We start from the raw sequence: 21,228 nt of genomic DNA, 5'->3' as shown, positions 1-21,228 counted from the left end.
GATCTATTCTGATTCCATTAACATACACTACCAACATGGCACATGCTCCCATTTCTCCTCTCCAGGTCTCATAACAACTAGGGTGTTGTCTTTTCCTCTAGCTATGATTTCAGCAGGTTCAGGAGGGTTGTTGGGGTATCCGATCCATACTTTGGCTCCTGGGTTCTTATCATTGGAGCTGAACCCTCCCTTTCCGCGTACAGTAAAAAAGGCTGGGGCAGTCCCTCGCCTAACAATTCCTCCAAAAACTGGTATGATGATAATCTGAGCAACTCGATCTCTGAGTTGCACTACTATATCAGTGTCTCCACTGTTCAACAGTATCACTTTTATTTCTCCTAGGAGTCTATTTCTCCTCCCAAAACCTGGATGCCTTTTAAGGCAAGCCCGGATCGAGGGGCAATCAATCCTTAAAGCCCCGGGGAAATCTGACTTCCAACCCCGGTTTCAATTAAAGTTATATCTCTGAATTTCAGTCTGTGCATCGGCAAAGCATATAAATCAAGACCTGCAGCCTCTGGGGTAGCCCAATATGGAGCTATGGCTCCAGGAGTTGTCTCCCAGTACAAGATAGTGTTAGAGGCCACGTGAGGCTGAATCTGCAAAGCTAGTGTCAACATTCGCATTAATTGAGTTTTTCTATTTGTCAAAGGCCTGTTGTTCAAAATTAACACTGTATCATACAAGTTATCTCTCCAACCTTTTAATGACCCATCTGAAAAAATATTTCAGCTGAGCTTTCAAGAATCCATTCATTCTCTCAATCAGTCCCACAGCCTGTGGGTTGTAAGGGATATGATAAATTCACTCTATGTTGTGCTGTGCACAATAATCCTGCACTAACTTGATTTTGAAATGAGAAACATTGTCACTTTGGATCTGCAATGGAATACCATAATACAAAATAGGTAGATTCAGTGTTTTCAAAGTATTCTGCTGAGTGACGCGTTGTGGGAGCCGGCCTCGTGGCGTGGTCCTGTTTCCCCGCGCTAAGCCGCACGAGGTCCCATGCACATCGGGACTCCTCCATCTTGGATTGCACGTCACTCCACGTGACCATCTGTATGACCCTGCTCTACCCGGCCTCGGTCCCAGCGAGGCCCGACATCGAGACACCAACCACTGGCCCGGGGGATACCACGTGAGCCCTTCCCACTCCCGGCGGAGGGCAGTATCGATGGGACCCCCAACCGTCTCTCCACACCTGGGTGTGACCGTCCCACAGCTCTCTGGGGCCTGGCGCCTCTCCTGCTGGGTGTCTGGCCGCTCCCTACCCGGCCTCTCCGCCCCCTCCGGGCGCAAGGGTCTGGACATCAAAGGGCTCCCGTCCTATATCTGGGGCGACCCGACAACAGGGCGGTAGTTGTATCCTGGAGTCAAGAGCCCTGCTGATCGGATCGCGGCTGACCCTACGGAAGAAGACTCACCCTGAACCACCACTTGAGCCCTGCTGACGACGTCGCGGCTCCACCGTGCTTAAAGACCTTCACGAACCTTTGGGGCTCTGCTGACGCTGTCGCGGCCCGACCTTGTTGAACCTTACCACCTGAGCCCAGCTGACCTCGTCGCGGCTCGACCGAAGCGGACCTACCATCCGAGCCCTGCAGACGCCGTCGCGGCTCTCCACGTCCGAGCCGTTCCGAGACCAGCATCCAAGGTCTGGCACAGAGCCCTCCCGTACCTGGTTGGTACGAAGACTGTCCCGCTACCCTATCCTCTTAACGAACATTGAGACTCTGATAGGATCCCTCGATCCCTCTGTAAATATTGCCCGTATTACTGCCGATAAAGAATCTAATCTTGCAACTGCTATTGAGTCCTGTGTGGTGGTGTTACTGGGCCTAGTACGATCATAGGAGAAGGACCTCCCCGAGGGGGCTTCTCAGCGGCGCTCGGCGATACCTTTGCGGTAGGAAGGTGCCCGGAATAGTCTCCCCGACTACCCGGTGGCCCTCCCTCCAACACGCGTCTACATGGAAAGGCTATCAAGTAGCCAGAATAAGTATCCACCGCTGTACATGCATACTGAAAATCCTGACTAATTGGCATTAGCCCAATGTAGTCGATCTGCCATATCTGTCCTGGCAGCTTTCCCCTACCTAGCTGATCTCTCACCACCTGTGGGACTGGTCTGTGTTCTGTATGGTGACAATGGGGTATTGCATAATCACGGTTTTTATCAAATCTAGGGTAATATGCATTCCTCTATTTTCTGCCCACCATTTTTAGTGGGGCCACTTAGCCATTTCCACTAAATCAGAATCCTGTGTCACCACCTAGGCCACTAAAATGTTGGCTTTTTCATCTGCAAAGGAATTACACCATCGTTCTCATGAGTATGTTGGGCAGTGGGCATCTAAGTGCTATACAGTAACTTTCCTTGCGGTAACATTTCCTAGATCTCTTGCCACAAATCCTTACCCCACACATCTTATATAACCATTTTTTTTATTAGGAGATCCAAGAAACAAACACAGCTCTGTGCCTACAATCCTGGGGCCATCAGCATATCAACATTATATGAATTACACAGCTCGAATGCCTACAACCCAGGGGGCCGGCAGCGATCAGGGATCTCATAGAACGGATAATAACTGGAAGAGACATAAGGAAACACGCAATCAAGAGGAGATAAGACAGGAAGAAAAGAAAGAAAACCCTCCCTCCACCCCCCACCCTCTTTCTCCCCCTCACCCACCCTCCGCCCTGCAGCGGCATTCCTGGCACGTGAACATGTCACTCTGTGCCCTTTAATCCAAGGAAGGCCACCGCATGTGCAAGTTTAACATAACAGTCAGTGTAAACCATTTAACTAGGAATGAGTCGCAGGATCCGTAGATATTGAGGACAAGTGACCTCCCTCTATTCGGCCGAGAGAATCGGTATAAATGGAGACCACAGGTTACTGTAAGTCTCCTCTTTGTGGTCTGCAGCCAGAGACAAACGCTCCATCGCCAGAGTTAGCCACAGTTTATGTAGTCAGTGGATATGTTCTGGGACGTTTGGTGTTCCCCACCTAGCCTAGATTACCTGACGTGTAGCCAGCAGCACCAGAGCCATTTGCCGGCCTCTGAGGGAGAGCAGGGGAAATGTTAGCGGGTTCGGGAGACCCAGGATCGTGTAAGCTGGAAAGCGCGGGATTGCAGTCTCGAAGGCTGTATCTATGTCATCTAGGACCGATCCCCAGAAGCACTCTAGTTTGGGGCAGTGCCAGAGCGGGTGAACAATCGAGCCAGTCTGACCCTATCCTCGCCAGCATTTCTCAGACCTACTTTTGTCCCAGCAGTGAATGCGCGCAGGGGTGAGATACCAGTATGAAAGCACTTTGTATGTAGATTCCGCTCCTGCTGTGCTATGCGCTGTGTGAGAGGCTCTGTAATGTATGTCCTCCCATTCCTTCTCTGAAAGCACCCGACCCAGTTCTTCCTCCCACCGCTGCTGCCCCTTGGAGCGACCCCCTCCCGCCCGTTTTGTCAGCATCGCATATAGTTCCGATATAAGATGCTTATCATCATGTTTACATACTATTCACATCTCAAAGACCGCCAGCTTCCGTGACGCTGCCTCCTGATAAGCGGGCCCAAGTGACCCAGTGACGCACTTGGTGATAATGGAATGCGTTCAACTGGGGGAGTTCATAGTCTTGCTTCAGACGGTCAAAGGGAATCAGGCCGGCCGGGTCTAATAACTACCCAATGCGCTTACATCCCTGCTCACGCCATCTATCAAAGACCTCCGAGTTGCACCCTGGAAGAAAGTCAGGGTTCCCCGTTATCAGAGTCATTGGGGAGGGGAATGAAGTCAGTTCGTTAGCGCGCACCACTCTGTCCCATATTTTTAGCGTGTGGGATGTCACTGGGGAGGAGTAAAGGCTCCAAGCACTATGCCTGCGAGGAAGCCAAATCTCCCTCCATATGTTGACCCCTGCTATTGTCTGATCCATACACAACTCTTTTAGATGTATCATCCAGTTATGGGCATGCCATGTGGGAAGCCAGGTAGATAATCCATTGGCAGTAGACGATGAGTCTGTGTAGATATGACACTTTCCAGGTATTTCTTGTTTCAACTCTTGATACATAGCATATAATTCTGCAAACTGGATACTATTTTCCCCTCTGGTAGTAATTAACAATTTCTTGGTCACAGGATTGTACAACAACGATTTCCAATGCCTCTAAGACCCCACATACCTGACTGAGCCAACAGTAACCAATACATGTATTTTGTCTTCTGAAGACAATGCTGCAAACGGCTCACCCTACTTCACAAGGGACTCCTGTATCTCAGGCACAACCTGTAACACCTCTGTATCTTCCACTGGGGCCTCCACCACCTGTTCATGCATCATTGCAGTATGTACCACCTCCACTTGATTATTCTGGCTTCCTGTGCCTGCCCTATCCTATGAGTATTAGGGGAATTCATCACCCATTACATTATAGCAATCTCCGGTCTCAAAATCACATTGTGTCCCAGGGTCAACTGCTCAGTGTCCACTGGGGCCCAATAACAAGCAAGCAACTGCTTTTCAAATGGAGTGTACTGCTCTCCAGCATCTGGTAACTTCTTTGCCCGAAATCTTAAGGGCATCATCTTCTTTTCTTGTTTCTTCCTCAAACTCCAATTAGCATACTGCCTATGGAATGTCACATTCAATATAAGGCATGCTGAATAACCTCTTTTGCTGATTCAGATGCATTCTGTTGCTGCTATCCCCACTCAAACTCATGTTTCTTTCACATAACTTTGTACAAAGGAGCCAAAATCTGACTTAAGTGAGGGATATGTCGTCTCCATAAACCAAACAATCCAATTAACCTCTGAGCTTCCTTCCTATTTTGTTGCACAGCAAAATCTTTAATCTTTTGACTCACTTGTGGCACCACCTCTCTATGTCCCTGATGCTATTAAATACCCCAGAATTTCACATTTTGAGAGGGTCCCTGTACCTTTGCAGGATTTATCTCCCACACTTTACTCTGCAAGTGCTCCACAATCCTGTCCATTTGGATCTGCACTTGTTCTTGTGTCACTTCCTGTATCATCACATCAATACAATGACAAAGCTGCACCCGGGAATGACTGATGCCTCATCCAAGTGCTCCGCCACCAGCTGGGGACAGATGGCAGGACTATACAAATACCCCCGAGGGAGTCATTGAAATGTAAATTACCCACTATTCCAGGAGAAAGCAAATTGTTCTTGGTTCTCGGGGGCTATTAGTATAGTAAAAGATCACTGGCAATGTCAGTAGGTGCATACCATGTCCCAGTGTGTTTCTGTATTTTCTCAATTAAGGTAATCATATCTGGGACAGCGGCAGTCGGAGGAGGAGTATGCTTGCTCAATTCACAATAATCAACTGTCATGTGCCAACTATTACCACTTTTGCGCATGGGCCACATAGGGTTATTCCAGGAGGAAGTGATTGGAATCACTACCCCTGCCTCTATCAAGTCTTGTATGGTCTCACTGATCTCCTCATGCCCACCTGCAATTCTGCATTGTTTCATATGAATTATCTTAGTAGCTTGTGGCACCTACACTGGAGGAATCTTTAAATGACCCACTCTCATGTTAGCAACTGAGATGTACCTTTTTGATGCTAACTGATAACATCCATCCTCTAAATACAGAGTCATGCCTTTTAGGATGTCAATTCCAATGATGTACTCGAGAATGTGCACAATCAAGACAGTGTATTCTCTTTTTGGGAGGCTCTCAATTCTCATATAGGCTGTAGTTTGTACTGCTTGTATTTCCTTTCCACCCAAACCTGTAATTGTAAAATACTGTCCTTTGAACTTTTTTGGGTTTCCATGTTTTAAAGAGTCCTCCGCTCCGGTATCCACAGGGGCTCGCACATTTTAGATGTGACCATTCTTCCAATAAATCGCAACCCTAACATGGGGTCTATTATCCTTGGGAGCCCACCCATCATCGGTGCTTGGCAACTTCCCTAATCTAAATTTGCCCAATGCACTTTTGCCCATGTCAAATCTGGATAAACTCTCTGATAATCTTCAGGAAACTCCTCATCTCTGCCTCCACTGCTGCTCTTGTCCTCATCTGCCCAGTCTTAACTTACACCTTTCTCTCCCATTAGACAGGGATTCTCTATTTTTCCCTGTGGGGCCCTCTCTCTCTCTTGGTCCTTCTCTGCTCTTTACTCCTTCACCTCTCATTCTACCTATTTCTGATTCACCTGTTTATTATCCTTCATATTCACCTTTCTACTTACTTACTTTTTATCCAGCCCTTGCCTCCGATACATCTACCAGATACTCTTGGTATCAATGCCATCAGTTTCTTCCCTTGACACCCCGTCTTTCAACAATGCCATAAACATGTCTCTCCTGGCCACTCTATCATTATCAGAGTTTCAGACTGGGATGACCTCTCAGTCTTGTTCCACTCCCCCAACTCTCTCAATTTACATACTGCCTCAAGCACCTGAGACAAGGGATTGCCTGTTTGATTAATCAACAGCATCATTATAAAGTGTTTGTAGGATGGCGGAGCTAAACAAATTATCTTATTTTCACACTGATGTAGTGTGGGAGGGCAGGCCATATAAACAGACGCTGAATGTACTTCTTAATGATGAAGGTTTAATGTAACTTGGATAAACAGAAATGCAACATCAGGCTGTTAATGTCTGCTTTTCTTCTCTTCTTTTTCTTCCAGAGTCATCTTCTCTCCATTGTCTACTCCTGGAGGCTCAGAGAAGGACACAGAAAGGAGCAGTAAGTATATATATATATATATTCCTTCTCTATATAGGGGTCTTATCTACTCGTCACCACACCACCTTTGAAAACTGTGGTAGGGTCTCAGTGGGATGAAAAAGATCAAAACCAATAATAAACGTTCCAAAATAAGATCAGAACGGGAGGGCTCAGGTAGTTGGATCTGCCCCTTATCCTTTGGTTCTGAGAGTCCAAACGGCGATCCTAAACATTGGAAGTTAAAGCTTATGACACCTTTTATACTTTCTCCTATTCTGTAGGTTTTCCTCACCTAGGGTAATTCCTACGTAAAATAAAAACAATCTCCTGTTTGGTGTTTTCCTCACACCAGTTCTGCCCCTTTCAAAATTAATAGCCTCAATAATGCCAATGTTTTCTTTTGATGGGAAAAAGGGAGGGGTTCCTTTAAAATCAGATCTGTGCTCCCATCCACCACCGTGCCCTCCCTCCCCTTCACCTCTAGTCTCTGCCCACCCGTCCCGTAATAACTTCCCCACTCTTCTGCAACACTGTAGAGTTGCGAGCAAACTTCTGCGATCTCTGGCGGGCTCCCCCACTCCTTCATCCAACTCTCTGGAGCTTCCTCGGTCTCAGCGCCCTCTCAGGTTTCCACCTCTGTATCAAGATTAGTCCATCCGGCTTCTGGCATCTCTGTGGCGTCCTTTGGCTACTCTAGGTTTGCAATAGGGGGTCCTCTCCTCTGGTCCTTCTTTTTGTGAGAAAGTGTCCTCTTTCTGCATGGTTGCCCCCACTTTTTGCTGAACTGCTGATGTGCTTTGACTGAGTGTGCCCGGGGCTCCTGCTAATAAGGTACCCAGGGCATATGTTCTTTCTCTAAAACTGCATTGAAACCAAAACCCAACAGGTCAGCCCATGGTAAATGGTACCACAGGTTACCCAGAGCACTGTGACCAGGGAAGGCCTCTGAGGGCTGCAGCACTTATTGTGCCACCCTCAGAGATCCTGTACCTTTACACTCACACACTGCCTTTGCAGGCTGCGTGTCTTGGTGCAGAACAAGGTGAAGAGTCAACATGGCACACATCCCTGTGTGCCATGCCTGCAACCCACTGCCCTGGCATAGATCAGTCACCCCTCCAGCTGGGTGCTCTATACCAGTGGTGATGGTATGGGTGAATTAGCCCTTTATCCCAGCAGTGTCTAAATCCATTCTTAGACATTTTAAGTGCAGTGCTGCCAATAAGAGCATATGGTGCTGGGAGTTTGTCATTACAAACTCCCCGACACCATAATGGCTACACTGAAAACTGAGAAGTTTGGTATCAAACTTCTCAGCACATTAAACCCACACTGATGCCAGTGTGGAATTTAATGAAAAATGCACACAGAGGGCATGTTAAGATGCCCCCTGAAAACGACCTACCACTAGTGTTCAGGCTGAGTGGCTGCTTTCAGCTGCCACCACCAGACATGTTTCTGGACCCCTGGGTCGGAAGCCTGCTGCTCTCGGGGGCCTGAAACAATGCACATCCTGGGACGCAGTGCTAAGCCTCCTCCCCCAGGATGGGCAGGGTCCACAAAGGGGAAGCTTCAAAGGCTTGCCGCCTTTGTGAGCTTCCCCAGGCCACTTGCTGATTTCAGCAACTTGTCCCCACTGGTTCTGACCCCCACTTTGGGAGGGAGAACCAGCGGGAAAAATAAGTGAGGAAGAGAGGTGTGCCCACCTCTGCCAACTCTACCCCACAGGTGGGGGAGGCGAGGCGAAGCACAACTCCCAGTCCCCGCCATCTTGCAGATGGGGAGACACAGCCAACCAGGGAAAGGCATATGCCCCCCTCCCACTGAAGAGAGAGAGAGGTCTATCAAATCGATTCCTTACCACAACGCGCTCACAGTTGGTGCCAGCATGTCGGGGAAATCACACAGCTGTCATTTTTTCCATCAAAGAAAGATATGCCGCACTCCAGGAGTATTATTCACCATGTGATTTTTATTTCACCACTAACATCAACGCGTTTCGACGCGTTTTGACTTTACAGCGGAAGTGAGGCCTGTCAGCCTAAAAGACGGCCTGGAGTGGGTACCATAAAGTACTGCTGAGGCTTGAGGCACACGCGGGCCTGAAGCTGGAGTTGGCACAAGGGAACTAATTAGGGCGGAGTACTGCAGGCCAAGCCAGTGCTGGTGATACGGACTGGGGTCAAGGCGACATCGCGCTATAGAGCAACACTCTATGAGAAGAAAGGCGAAGTGGGCACCCTCGGCATGCCGACATAAGGATTCACCCTGCCGGACCTGCTGATCCCCCAGAGAGCTAGCAAGCTAGAGAAGGCGGGATTGAGGGACAAAACTGCAGACAGAGGAGCGACAAGACACTATAACGATGACAGCACACCGGGGGAAATAGGCCCCGATAATTAAGGACCTCCTGCAGAAACCGGGCAACAAAAAGGCGGAACAGCATGGGACCCAACCACAGAAGAGCAGTCGGAGGAGCCAATTACCCGTGGATTTTTGGAGCAGCTATTCGGGACACTCAGGCAAGATTTTGCGGGCCTGAGACAAGATGTCGCCTCAGACATCAAGCAGATCAGAACTGAGATGCAGGAGCTTGGGGACCCGGTGGACTCCCTGGAAAGGAATGGAGACCGACTAGAGGAAGAGATCACTGTACAAACCCGGTGTAAGAAACTGGCTCTATATATACTGCACCAAATGAGGTACTGTGTGTATAGAGTCCAAGAGTCTCCAGAGGTTTGGCAGAGGTTAAAGTGAGATAGAACCTTACTCTCTAAAGTGGTAGCTTGGTCGAGCAGTAAGGCAGTATCAGAGGACAGTGTAAAGTATTTGATGTACACACTCAGTAAGCAAATGGTCTCACACACTCAAGAACTGAACTCTAGGCCAATTGTTTTGAATACAAAATATGCTGTTGTTTTATTTCTAGAACCAAGCAACCCTGGTACAGGTAAGCATATAAATATTTTGCAATAGTAATTGACTTGTTTGAACACAGTTCAGAATTGCAGTATAACTGGTACTGGTTTTGAATACAGGTTTAAGAAAGCAGATTGCAACACATTGCAGGTATTGTACATTCAATTGAATGGGCTTTTTAAGTAAAATGCAGTTAATTACTTTTCAGATTACTTTTCTAACCACAGGACTGGATCCTAGATTCAGCCCTGGGACATTTCCTGAAAACAGGTGAGTAAATGTGTTTTGGCTAAAGGTATGATTTTTAAGCAATATTATTGTATTTCAAAACTTGACACTAAGAAACTTTTTCAAATACAATCACCAATGTTATCCTATGGGAGGAAATTCACTTAGCAGGTAAGTTAGGTTATCATTACTTTTTCTTACTAAGTGCTGGATCCTGGATTCAACACTGGGACATTTCCTGAAAACAGTTGAGAAAATGCGTTTTGGTTAATCGGTTGAATATTTGCAGTTTTCAAAAGTCGACACAAACTTTTTGAGAGAAAAAGTGTCAATGTTATCCTATGAGGAAGAATTAGTTATCGGTTTCAAGGTAAGTAATCTGTCTTTTGAGTTAGGGTTCTGGGGTTAGACTCAGGGGTCTCCCAGGGTCAGAGATGCACTGCTGTTGCACCTTCAGCGGCACTCGGGCGGCCGGGTGCAGAGTGTTGAGGCCCCATGTTATCCTATAGGGGATAGGGGGACTCCGGTTGGTGGCTGCTGGCAATCAGGCCACAGTGTTGTGGGAGCAAAGCTCCTAGGTTTAAGCTCAGGGCACGTTGGGGGCCAAGTTAGCACCAACGGGACACCCTCAGCGGGGCTAGGGCAGCCAGGTGCAGGGTGCAGTTTTGAGGTCGGGTGCCCTGTTGAATTCAATGGAGATTCTCCGGGACAAAGAAACACTGCAAGCTCCGGGACGAAGATATTCCAGGAGTGACCACCACTTTGAGGGGTAAGTTGGGATGTAGAGGGATGGTCAGGCACCATTGGGTTGGGCACACAAGGCCGTGGGGCGTCGGGTGCAGGGGTGCCTTTAGACGTCGGATGTTCTTACCCGCTCTGGTCGCCGTAGGGTGGGTCTCCTGGATTGAGGCTGCAGGCGTCGTCTGGAGGCTTGAGGCAGGTCAGGGGTCGCCAGATCTCGGGTCAGGATCGTTGGGGGGAACTCACCGTGGTGTTTGTTCACTCAAACACAGGCTGGGCTCGGCGGGTGCAGAGTGTGCTGGATTCGGGGTTTCAGGCTGGCACCAGAACTGCAGTTCAAACACGTCCAGTGTTCACGGGAGAAACAGCTTGGAGAGTGAATGCAGGCAGGTCCTCTGGGCTTTTTGAGGTTGCTGGCTGCTGGACACGCCGGGATTTTGCAGGAGCAGGTTCGAGGGTAGACAGGCCTGTAGGGCTGGGGCCAAGTCAGTGGGAGTCGTCCTTTTGTTAGCTCTGCACGGCTTCTCGTCCTTCTTCTTCTTCTTTTTTTGTGGTTGCTGGATCTGAGGAAGGAAGGTTCAGGGTGCACCTAAATACTCAATTTAAGGGCGTTACAGGTAGGTAAAGCGCAGGGATCAATGGGTCCCTTCCCTGGGGTGGGTACACCCCCTATTCTGCTACTCTCCAGTGGGAGGGGGGCAGGAGCCTGACCCTGGTTGGCTGGGTCCCCCATCCTCAAGATGGCGGGACTTGAGGTTGTGCTTCACCTCGCCTCCCCCACCTTAGGGGTGGAGTTGGCAGAGGTGGGCACACCTCTCTACCTCACTTGTTTTTCCCGCCGGTTCTCCCGCCCAAAGTGGGGGGTAGAACCAGTGGGGACCAGTTGCTGAATGCAGCAAATGGTCTGGAGAGGCTCACAAAGGCGGCATGCCTTTGAAGCTTCTCCTTCGTGAACCCTGCCCATCCTGGGAAGGAGGCTTGGCACCTCGTCCCAGGATGTGCATTGTTTCAGGCCCCCGAGAGCAGCAGGCTCTCGACCCAGGGGTCCAGAAACATGTCTCGTGGTGGCAGCCTGCGCAGCCACTCAGTCAGGTCACTGGTAGTTGGTCGTTTTTCAGGGGGCATCTCTAAGATGCCCTCTGTCGTGCATTTTATATTAAATCCCACACTGGCATCAATGTGGGTTTAATATGCTGAGAAGTTTGATACCACACTTCTCAGTCTTCAGGGCAGCCATTATGGTGCTGTGGAGTTCGTAATGACGACCTCCCAGCACCATATACTCTTAATGGCAGCACTGCACTTACAGGGCCCAGGAATGGACCTGGGCACTGTAGGGGTACAGGGCTCATGCACCTGTACCTTCACCACTGGCATAGGGCACCCAGCTAGAGGGGTGACTGATGGATAGCAGGGCAGTGATTTGTGGGCATGACACACAGGGATGTGTGCCATGTCGTCTCTTTGTTTTGTGCTGCACCCAGACACTCAGCCTTCAAAGGCAGTGTGTGTGTGCCAGGGTACAGGGCCTCTAAGGGTGGAACAATAAGTGCTGCAGCCCTTAGGGGCCTACTCTGGTCACAGTGCCCTGGGTACCTATGGTACCATTTACCAGGGGCTGACATGTGGCCAGAGATGCCAATTGGGTTTTGGCTTCAATGCAGTTTTAGGGAAGGAACACAGGCCCTGGGTACCTGATTGGCAGGAGCCCAGGGCACACTCAGTCAAAGTACATCAGCAATTCAGCAAAATGTGGGGGCATACCATGCAAAAAAAGGCCACTTTCCCACACCCGGGAGTTGCTGGAGCTCAGAGTCCGGAATGAGGAGTTGTACCTTCGTCTCGAGTACCTACAGACCCGCTCTCGGAGATCCAACATACGCATTAAGGGAGTACCTCTTCTCGCAGATGGGGGTAAGCTGGAGTAATGAGTGACCCGCTTCTTCAGGCATGTAGCGCCGACACTGAGACAAATAAAGTTTCCTAGATCGCACGCACCATGCAGGGCATCCGGCCAGAGACCTGGGACAACAGCAAGACATTCTTACATGCCTCCACTCGTTCCAGCAGAAATAGACCATCATGGCGGCCACTAAAGATGAATCGACTATTGCCTACAAGGGTCTCCAGGTTGGAATATATCAGGATCTATCCCTGCTCACTCTTCAAAGACATGAAGCCTTGAAGCCAGCCACATCCTTCCTGCGGGACAAAGGAATCCACTATCGATGGGGGCACCCTTTAGACTCTCATGTGTTTGGGACAAAGAAACACGCTCAGTACGGTCACTGAAGGAGGCACATGAGGTGCTTGGTCTTGAGCTGGAGGAGGGTGACTCCCCGGGCTCCTCCGCTGAAGACTCTGCCCCACACGACTCACAAAAACCTGGAGGACAAAGAGGGAACAGACATGGGAAACCTTCCAAGCCCACCGCCACCGAAGGCTAGAAAGAAAGGGAGGCGTTGCTTCGATAGCTCCAGAGTCATGAAGGGGCTGGAGACAACCCTAAAGCCTGAGAGCAGAACATACAAATCCCCTCTACTCTTGGAAGCAGACCACTAGAGCTGTCCAGCAATAAAGAAACCTGGTCACGGTGGAGTGGGCTCACCCTTGTCGTCGAGATGGCCGAACACCTGACACATGGACCCATGCACGATAGTGCACTCATTGCAGACTGGACGGCACTCTCTAATTCTTTATTCATCTCTTCTTCTCTCCTTACTATTCCTCTAGACATGGGCCTATAAGCAACAATGCCACAGGTGGAGAGAGTTAGTAATATGGAACAATGTGGGGAGTAACACATTAGTGGGGGACGTCGGAACCAGAGTGGACGGGAGATCCTTGAGCCCAGGCGCACAAAACTCACAAAAGTCACTGGTACAGGTACACCTCTGCGCTAGGACGGGGAGAGGGACGCTGACACCGAAACAATCACTACAGTAGAAAGGAAATGGTCCCAGAACATACGAAATTTGAAAACCTGAACAGGGTCAGCAAAATAACTATCGCAACAAATAAGGCATATCGAAGTGTTATTTAATCACACCTGGATCGAACACATGAATGTGTATGGAAAATCACATTATTCACAAAAGTGATGGTTGCCACGGGGAAGGGGAGGGAGTGACGAGTTAGGTAGGGTAGTAGGATAAGAGACATACAATTATTCATAACAGTAATACAAATCAATTGCTGGGCACATTAATATCGTGCCAAATAGTCAGGATGAAATTCATTCATTAACAAGATTGAATGTTTTGCCAAAAAACCATATACAAGTGAAGATACACAGTGCTCATTGCACTATTGAAGGTACTGGCATAGTTAAATGTCGACGTTTCGACCCCTCTTCCAAGGTAGGTTGATTTGGTCCTTACGGGTGGGGTCTTCCTCAGGACAAAGAGGATGGTGAAACAGGAAGGGTAGGCACCTATAAAAACATTGGGTGGGTATTAAAAGTAGTATCAGGGCCAAGCGGAATTAAACAGCGAGGTTGGATGTGAAAGGGCATTACCATAATTACCAAGTTAGAGAACGGACATCTAATCAGTGTCAGCTTGGCGTCCAAAGGCGCAAGGGCAGGAAGGCTCCAGGAACGGGTGGGAGTGACAAACACCTATGACGAATTTAAGGTGACATTGAGATCATCCAAATAACAATTAAATGGATTACTAGGGTATGACTCGATCTGAATGTGAACTTACGGATATTAATAGAATCACAAAGGAGGGATTGACTACTCCATCATAACACGCCGTGACGTAGATCGGTGCGTTGAGTGAAATTAATCACGGGGAAATCGGCCTCTATAAATCAAATGGAAAGAGTGCTCTTTAATGAAAAACCTGGTAGGTGATCCAAACCTAGAGAAATATACAGCAACAGGGACCTGGTCCCCCAGCCTATCATCCACATACTAAAGTACTCTCAATGGGGGGATTAAAAACACCGTGAAAAACTTGGCGGGACGTGCAATTAATCACATAACTATAAATCAATAAAAAACATAAATTAGGATCCTAACAGAGGAAAAGGCACTCAAGAAATTTAAACAATGCCAAGCGTAGAAAGGAGATATCGCTTCCAAAATAAGAATATAAGGGGAGGAAAGTCATCTGCTCAGACGAAAAAAGACTAATCGTGTAAAAGTAAGGAGTGAAGGAGCCACAAATAACATCATAGGTCGATTAACCAAATTGAAAGATCAAACGGATGGGTTGACGGAGCGGTTCCCCTACCTTTAGACGGCATCCATGAATGCGGTGCTCGATTCTGACAAAGCACTGGACCCGCGGGGAGACTCCCTCATAAGGAGAACGCCTCGCGCCGTGTGACGTTAAACCAGGCGCAGCCGCTAAATGCTGCCCGCAACGGTATAATAGAAGAAAGACAACCCGAGTAGTTCATTATGGAATGGAACTAATGATTATTGAAGATGTATTGATAAAATACAATGGTGATGTAGAATTAAGTGGGCAAAGCTAAAAAGTGTATCTCAAAAACACGAGTAGTGTTTATGCATTGTTTGGGTAAAATACAAATCTTAGAGTATGTCGCTCAGAAGGAGTGATCGAGGACAGATTAATGAACATAATCGACCAAATGATGGTGTGGAAGAGAAAATATATACATTGAGAAAACACGTACAACTGTATAAGATACATTACATAGAAAAAAACATTTATATTTAAAGGTGCATAGTTTGTAAACACGCATGTGGGTTTATGCAGATAAACATTATCCTAATGACTGAAGAGGATAAGGCGAAAACAATCACAGCACAGGAGATGGAATGGGAGAGAGGATAAGGTGAGTAGACTCTATCAGTGGGCCGGAGTAACACAGGAAGTCCCAGGCGGGCCGAGGGTAAAAGAGTCTGACCCCGATCATTATGCTAATCCAGAAGGTGATCCTCACACATCTCTCTGAAAACCCATGCGTCCACAATTGAGGTCAAGTTAATGAGCTTCAATGTCCGGGGACTCAACACACCTGTTAAGAGGCGAGCACTCTTTGCAATGCTCAGAGAGGCCCGCTGTGATATTTGTTTAGTGCAAGAGACCCCTTTGATGCGCGCAAACTGGAAACGCCAATGGTCTAGATGGTATGATCGACAATATTTTTCGTGGGGAAGAAGGCTGGAGTGGCTATTCTAATAGCTTCTCACTTCCCGGAGATTGTAATAGGCATACATGTAGAAATACAGGGCAGGGTGTTGGCAATACAAATCAGGATAGGATCCCACACATACACCATAGCCTCTATAGACAATCCCAACAAACACCAGGAGGCCTTTCTTTGGGATTCACTGAATGTCATTATAGACTCTCAGGATGAGGATTTAGTGATAGGGGGGATTTTAACATAGCACCGGACTCACAGATCGATAGATCAGTAGCGCAAGTGGGTAGCACAGGCTCCCTCGCAGATTCCATGCTACAGAGATTTGGAGAGGCGGGACTGATGAACATTTGGTGGTACCGCAACCCTACTGCTTGAGAATACACCTTTTTTTCAGAGTCTCACCAAACATACGTGCAAATTGATTTATTTTGGACCTCTCCCCACGTTACGGTTTATACCAAGGATATAATTATAGGGACAGCGGCTCTGTCGGATCACTCCCCTGTTTCCCTAATACTGCAGGGGGGGGGGGGGGGACGCCTCATCCAAAATTGTGGAGGCTTAACCATAAATTACTCACATAAGATTCCAATATAGCTGACATACGGGCTGCAATCCGGACCTATCTAGAAATGAATGATAATGGCTCGGTTCTGCTCCCCCAACTTTGGGATGCCCTGAAGGCAATCATAAGAGGCAAGTTTATATTGGTTGCATGCTGAACTGAACAAAGATAGAAGGGACTAGCGGGAGGAGCTTGAGTCACAAGTCAAAGAACTAGTAGGAGTTCACCACCGCAAGGAGGCAACTCACTAGTGCACGGAAGCAACTGAAGGCCCTAGATTGCGACCGTGCGGAGTATGCACTCCTACACACTAAACAGCGATATTATGAAGGAAGTAATAAAGCTGGGAACCTCCTAGCACACCTGTTGAGGGCCCAGATGAATTCCCACCACTTTGCGGTAATAATTGCCCCTCGAGGAGAGATCCTCCAGAGCGACGCAGACATTGCGGCCGCATTTGAAACTTTCTATGCCACACTATAAAAGGCAGAGCAACTGGACGAGGAGGCCGCAGAGGTCTATGTCCGGCTACCCCCGGTATCATCCCTCCCCCTGATTGACGCAGAAGTGATGGATGCAGACATCTGCCCTGAGGAGATATCACGGGCCATACAAAAGTTAACAGCCGGGAAATCCCCAGGAGGGGACGGTTTTCCAGTAGATTTTTACAAAGCGTTTGCCCCAGAACTGGTGCCGCTGCTAGTGCGTCTTTTCACCAAATTCAGTGATTCTGGAACTTTAACTCCCACAATGTATATGGCGGAGGTGGTGGTAATACCGACACCAGGGAAAGACCCATTAGAATGTGCTTTTCATACTGCCCGATTTCCCTGTTAAACGTGGATCTAAAGATCTTCACCAGCGTGTTGGTGGTTCGCCTAGCACCGCATATGCAAGGCCTGGTGGATCCAGATCAATCCGGTTTTATCCCAGAATGTATCTGCAACGATGGGATGAGACGCCCCTGCCACTTACTAGAGAAAACGCAGTGCACCCAGCATCCTGCATTGCTCTTATCGGTGGACGCCAGGAAGGCAGTCGACCGAGTACATTGGCCGTACTTGAGATGAGCTATGTGTAGATTTGGATTTGGAGACCGGTACTGCAGATGGGTCAGTTGCATATACAGAGCGCCGGAAGCTCGCAACAGAGTGAACGGTTTAGCTTCTCGCCCGATTAGGACCGAGAGGGGGACTCGCCAGGGGTGTCCGCTCTCCTCCTTGCTTTTTGCGCTCTATATGGAGCCATTTGCCGAAAGAGTCCGACAACTCCAAATGGTCACTGGGATTCAGATGGGAGATAGAGAGCACAAAATCTCCCTATGTGCGAACAATGTGGCACTATTCCTTATGCACCCGGTGCTTTCCTTGCCCCTCCTGTTAAAAGAGATAAGGACATTCAGTGCGGTAACAGGATTCAAAATTAACATACAAAAGACATTTGTGCTTGGCCTAACCCTGCCTCGATCTGAGCAGGATCAACTGGGTCAAACATTCCCGTTTGCGTGGGCCCAAGGAGGCATCTCCTACTTAGGGCTGCAGATATTCCCCACGACGGAAAGGACGGCTAAGGCTAACTACTCAGCCCTGCTGGATCAGACCAGGCGTGAACTCTTAAACTGGAAGAAACACACCATGTCCTGGCTGGGCAGATTGGCAGCCGTCAAAATTACACTCTTGCCTCGAATCCTATACGTGATGCAGACCTTGCCACTATGCCCCCCCACCCACAAATACTGGTGCAACTACCACACCTTATCGGGAACTTTATATGGCAAGGGAAATGAGCCCGCATAGCACAACATCAAACATTCCTGAAGCAAGCCGATGGGGGTCTTGGGGTCCCGCATTTAGAGAAATACTTTCAAGCAGCGCAATTAAGATATATGATCGAATGGTACACGTTAGAGACAGAAAAACATTGGTCCTTTATTGATCGTGCACTTGACGGAATGCATATATGGAAAGTTCCCTGGCTCCCTAAACGGCACCGACCGGCTGGCACTTATATCTCGAAGGTACTGAGGGCGACTATAGGGGCGTGGGACAGAGTACAGGTACCTTTTGGCCTTTCAACACCCGTATCTCCACTAACACCTTTCATAGGGAACCCAGATTCCCCCCGAGCGCAGGAAGGGTCTGGGTATCGGAAATGGCAAGAAGCCAACTGTAAAAAGATAGAGGACTTATTCGATGAGAAAGGGATAATAGATTTTCCCAGATTGGTCTCAGGTTAGGGATCCCCCAATATGTTTATTGGCAGGATCTGGTGATCCGACATTGGGTAACACAACCCCTGGTGCAACCACATGGGAGCTGACCTCTCACTAAATTTGAGATATGGTACATCACACGCTCCTCAGATAAGCGCTTGCTGCCCGATATTTACTCCTTTCTGAATAAACCTAAACTCATATGTAAGTCTCCAGCGCAGCGTAGATGAGAATCGGAGCTCGAACTGTAATTTTCCCCGAAGGAGTGGCAGGACATAATACACAGGGCCAGAGCCTCATCTTGTAGCACTGCAGGGAAAGAAATGTTTCTAAAGATCGCACATTATTGGTACTATATCCCAGTTAGAACTGCATGGAAACCCAGGGGCAGTGACTTGTGCTGGCACAACTGTGGACAGTCAGGTACCCTTACACACATTCTATGGCACTGCCCGAAAATACAGGCCTATTGGAACACAGTCTTACAGGTGTTAGACTCCACCCACAACACTGAAATACCCAGATTTCCCAGTTACACAATACTGGGATTGCCAAACTTTATTACCTATCCCCTTAAATCATGTCGGGGACGGGACATCACCCTTAAACTAGGAGCTGCCAAGCAAGCACTGCTGGCCCATTGGGGAACGGAAGACGCCCCGACTAAGATGGATTGGCTATACAGGGTATGGGAAACACTGGTAATGGAGAAGATTACAGCTGGATTGTCCTGCACCTTACCCAGATTGGACAATACATGGGGTACTACCATCAAATTCCTCTCCTCCGAATTTATGGAACTTACCTGCCCGAGGTACCTACGAGTGCTCCGACTCCCCAGCATGATTTCCCACTCAGGAGGCCACTCCCAGAAAGAAGCATAATCCCACCTGTGGCTGCCTATTAGCCATGTGAAAGCAGACACCCACACCAGGCTCACTAACTTTCCTCTTTCTTCTCTTATACTTTTGCTTCCTGCTTTTTCATATCACTCTATCCTATATAATCTCTTGATTGTTCCCCACAGGCCATGGGATGTAGGTGGCTGCTAATATTATCCTATGCATCTTTAAACTTAATAAAAAGATGTAAACCATAAAAGGACCAGGTACCAACAACTGAGACTTTTCAGATGACCCCCCTTCCCTTCCTATAGAGTAGAATATCCTCAAGGAACAATTGGGGACCTACTTGTAGGGGATCTTCTTGCTCTGTAGCTCTACTTCAGGCCTCATGAAGACCAGGATCTTCTCTTTGTGCGGCATGACATTTTCTATCTGTTTCCCAGGGGGACTCGTCTCCTATGACTGGAAAGACTCGAAATGTTTTTTTCTTTTCTTCTCGTTTGTTTTCAGCTTTTTCGGTCCTTAGAGGGAGGCCACTCATGATCCTCATCTTGAGCGAAGGGTGCAGGGTTCAATCATATCGCTCCCTCCTTTTGGGTTTCTTGGACAAGACTATGTAAACCAGGATGATAATTCCCTACGATTGACTGCTCAGGTAAATTAGGTATCTTAATGTAGATGCAAGATCAGATTGTCGTTGGATGAAGACATCCGTAGTGGGGTATCTCCTTGTCTCTCCGTGTACACACTGGATAGTAACATTGCCCATAGTATGGGTTATTCCTCCTGCCAGGCTTTGAGGTCTTAGCGCTCTTTCCAGACAGCCTGTATCTACCAAAGCTGTAACAGGTTGTCCATTAACTGATAGTCTGCAGAGGTAGGGAGGGCGTCTTTTATCTTGAGTTGAACTATAGAAGGATCTTACAACTGCTATGTACATTGGTGCTTCTTTTTGGGGACAGAATTTCGCTATGTGACCTAGGCCCCTGTAATGGAAGCACTGAGGGGGCCAGATAAGAGGGGGGGTCTGAAGATAGGTGGTCCAGGCAATGGTGACAGTCTCTGGTTTCTTCATGGGAGTGGGTCTCGGCGGTCAAGGACCCCCACTTCCTCTCTGTCTCCATGATGCGTCATCACAACCTTTCTGTATCTCCTGTGCCCTGCTATAAGCGCTGGTTATCTCTACAGCTGTTTCCACTGTAAGACGGGCGTGTTGGCGAACCCATCTCTGCACAGGGGAATGCAGGGATGACAAATATTGTTCCAAATAGATTTTCCCCATTATTTCTTCTTTGGATGTGGTAAGTGGTTTTAGCCACCTATCCGTCATGTCTTTAACTCAAAAATAAAATGCCCTTGGGGTCTCTTGGGCACCCTCCTTAATCTGTTGTAATCTGATCCTATATAAATCTCACCATCAATACCTAATCGTTCTAGAATGCTCTGCTACATTTCAGCATATGGTGTAACTCCCTGTAGATTGGCAGCCTGGTAGGCAGATTGTAGGTCCCCTGACAGTAATGGTCCCAGATATTGTCCCCATTTATCCGCAGGCCCAGCGGCTGCCAAAGCCATCCGCTCAACGCTGATGAAAAAATAGTAAGGGTCTTCACCACTCATGTACTTCTGCATGACTACCGACGGTAGAGAGGTGTGGCTGCGTTATTGTCCCATGGCATCTATTAGCTTTTCTATTGCTGTTTCTTGCGTCCGACTCTGACCCATCAGGGTCTGATGTAACTTTTGACGATCTTTTTTAGCTACTTAAAGGAACTTCTCCATTACTCTTTCTGCCATCTTGGTAATTACAGCCTCCATGTCACCGGATCCCACTTCTGACATCATCTATGGGAGGGCAG

This window comes from Triturus cristatus, chromosome 4_2 (assembly GCF_964204655.1).
Source record: "Triturus cristatus chromosome 4_2, aTriCri1.1, whole genome shotgun sequence".
Classification (NCBI taxonomy): domain Eukaryota; kingdom Metazoa; phylum Chordata; class Amphibia; order Caudata; family Salamandridae; genus Triturus; species Triturus cristatus.
This window is presented reverse-complemented; position numbering follows the sequence as displayed.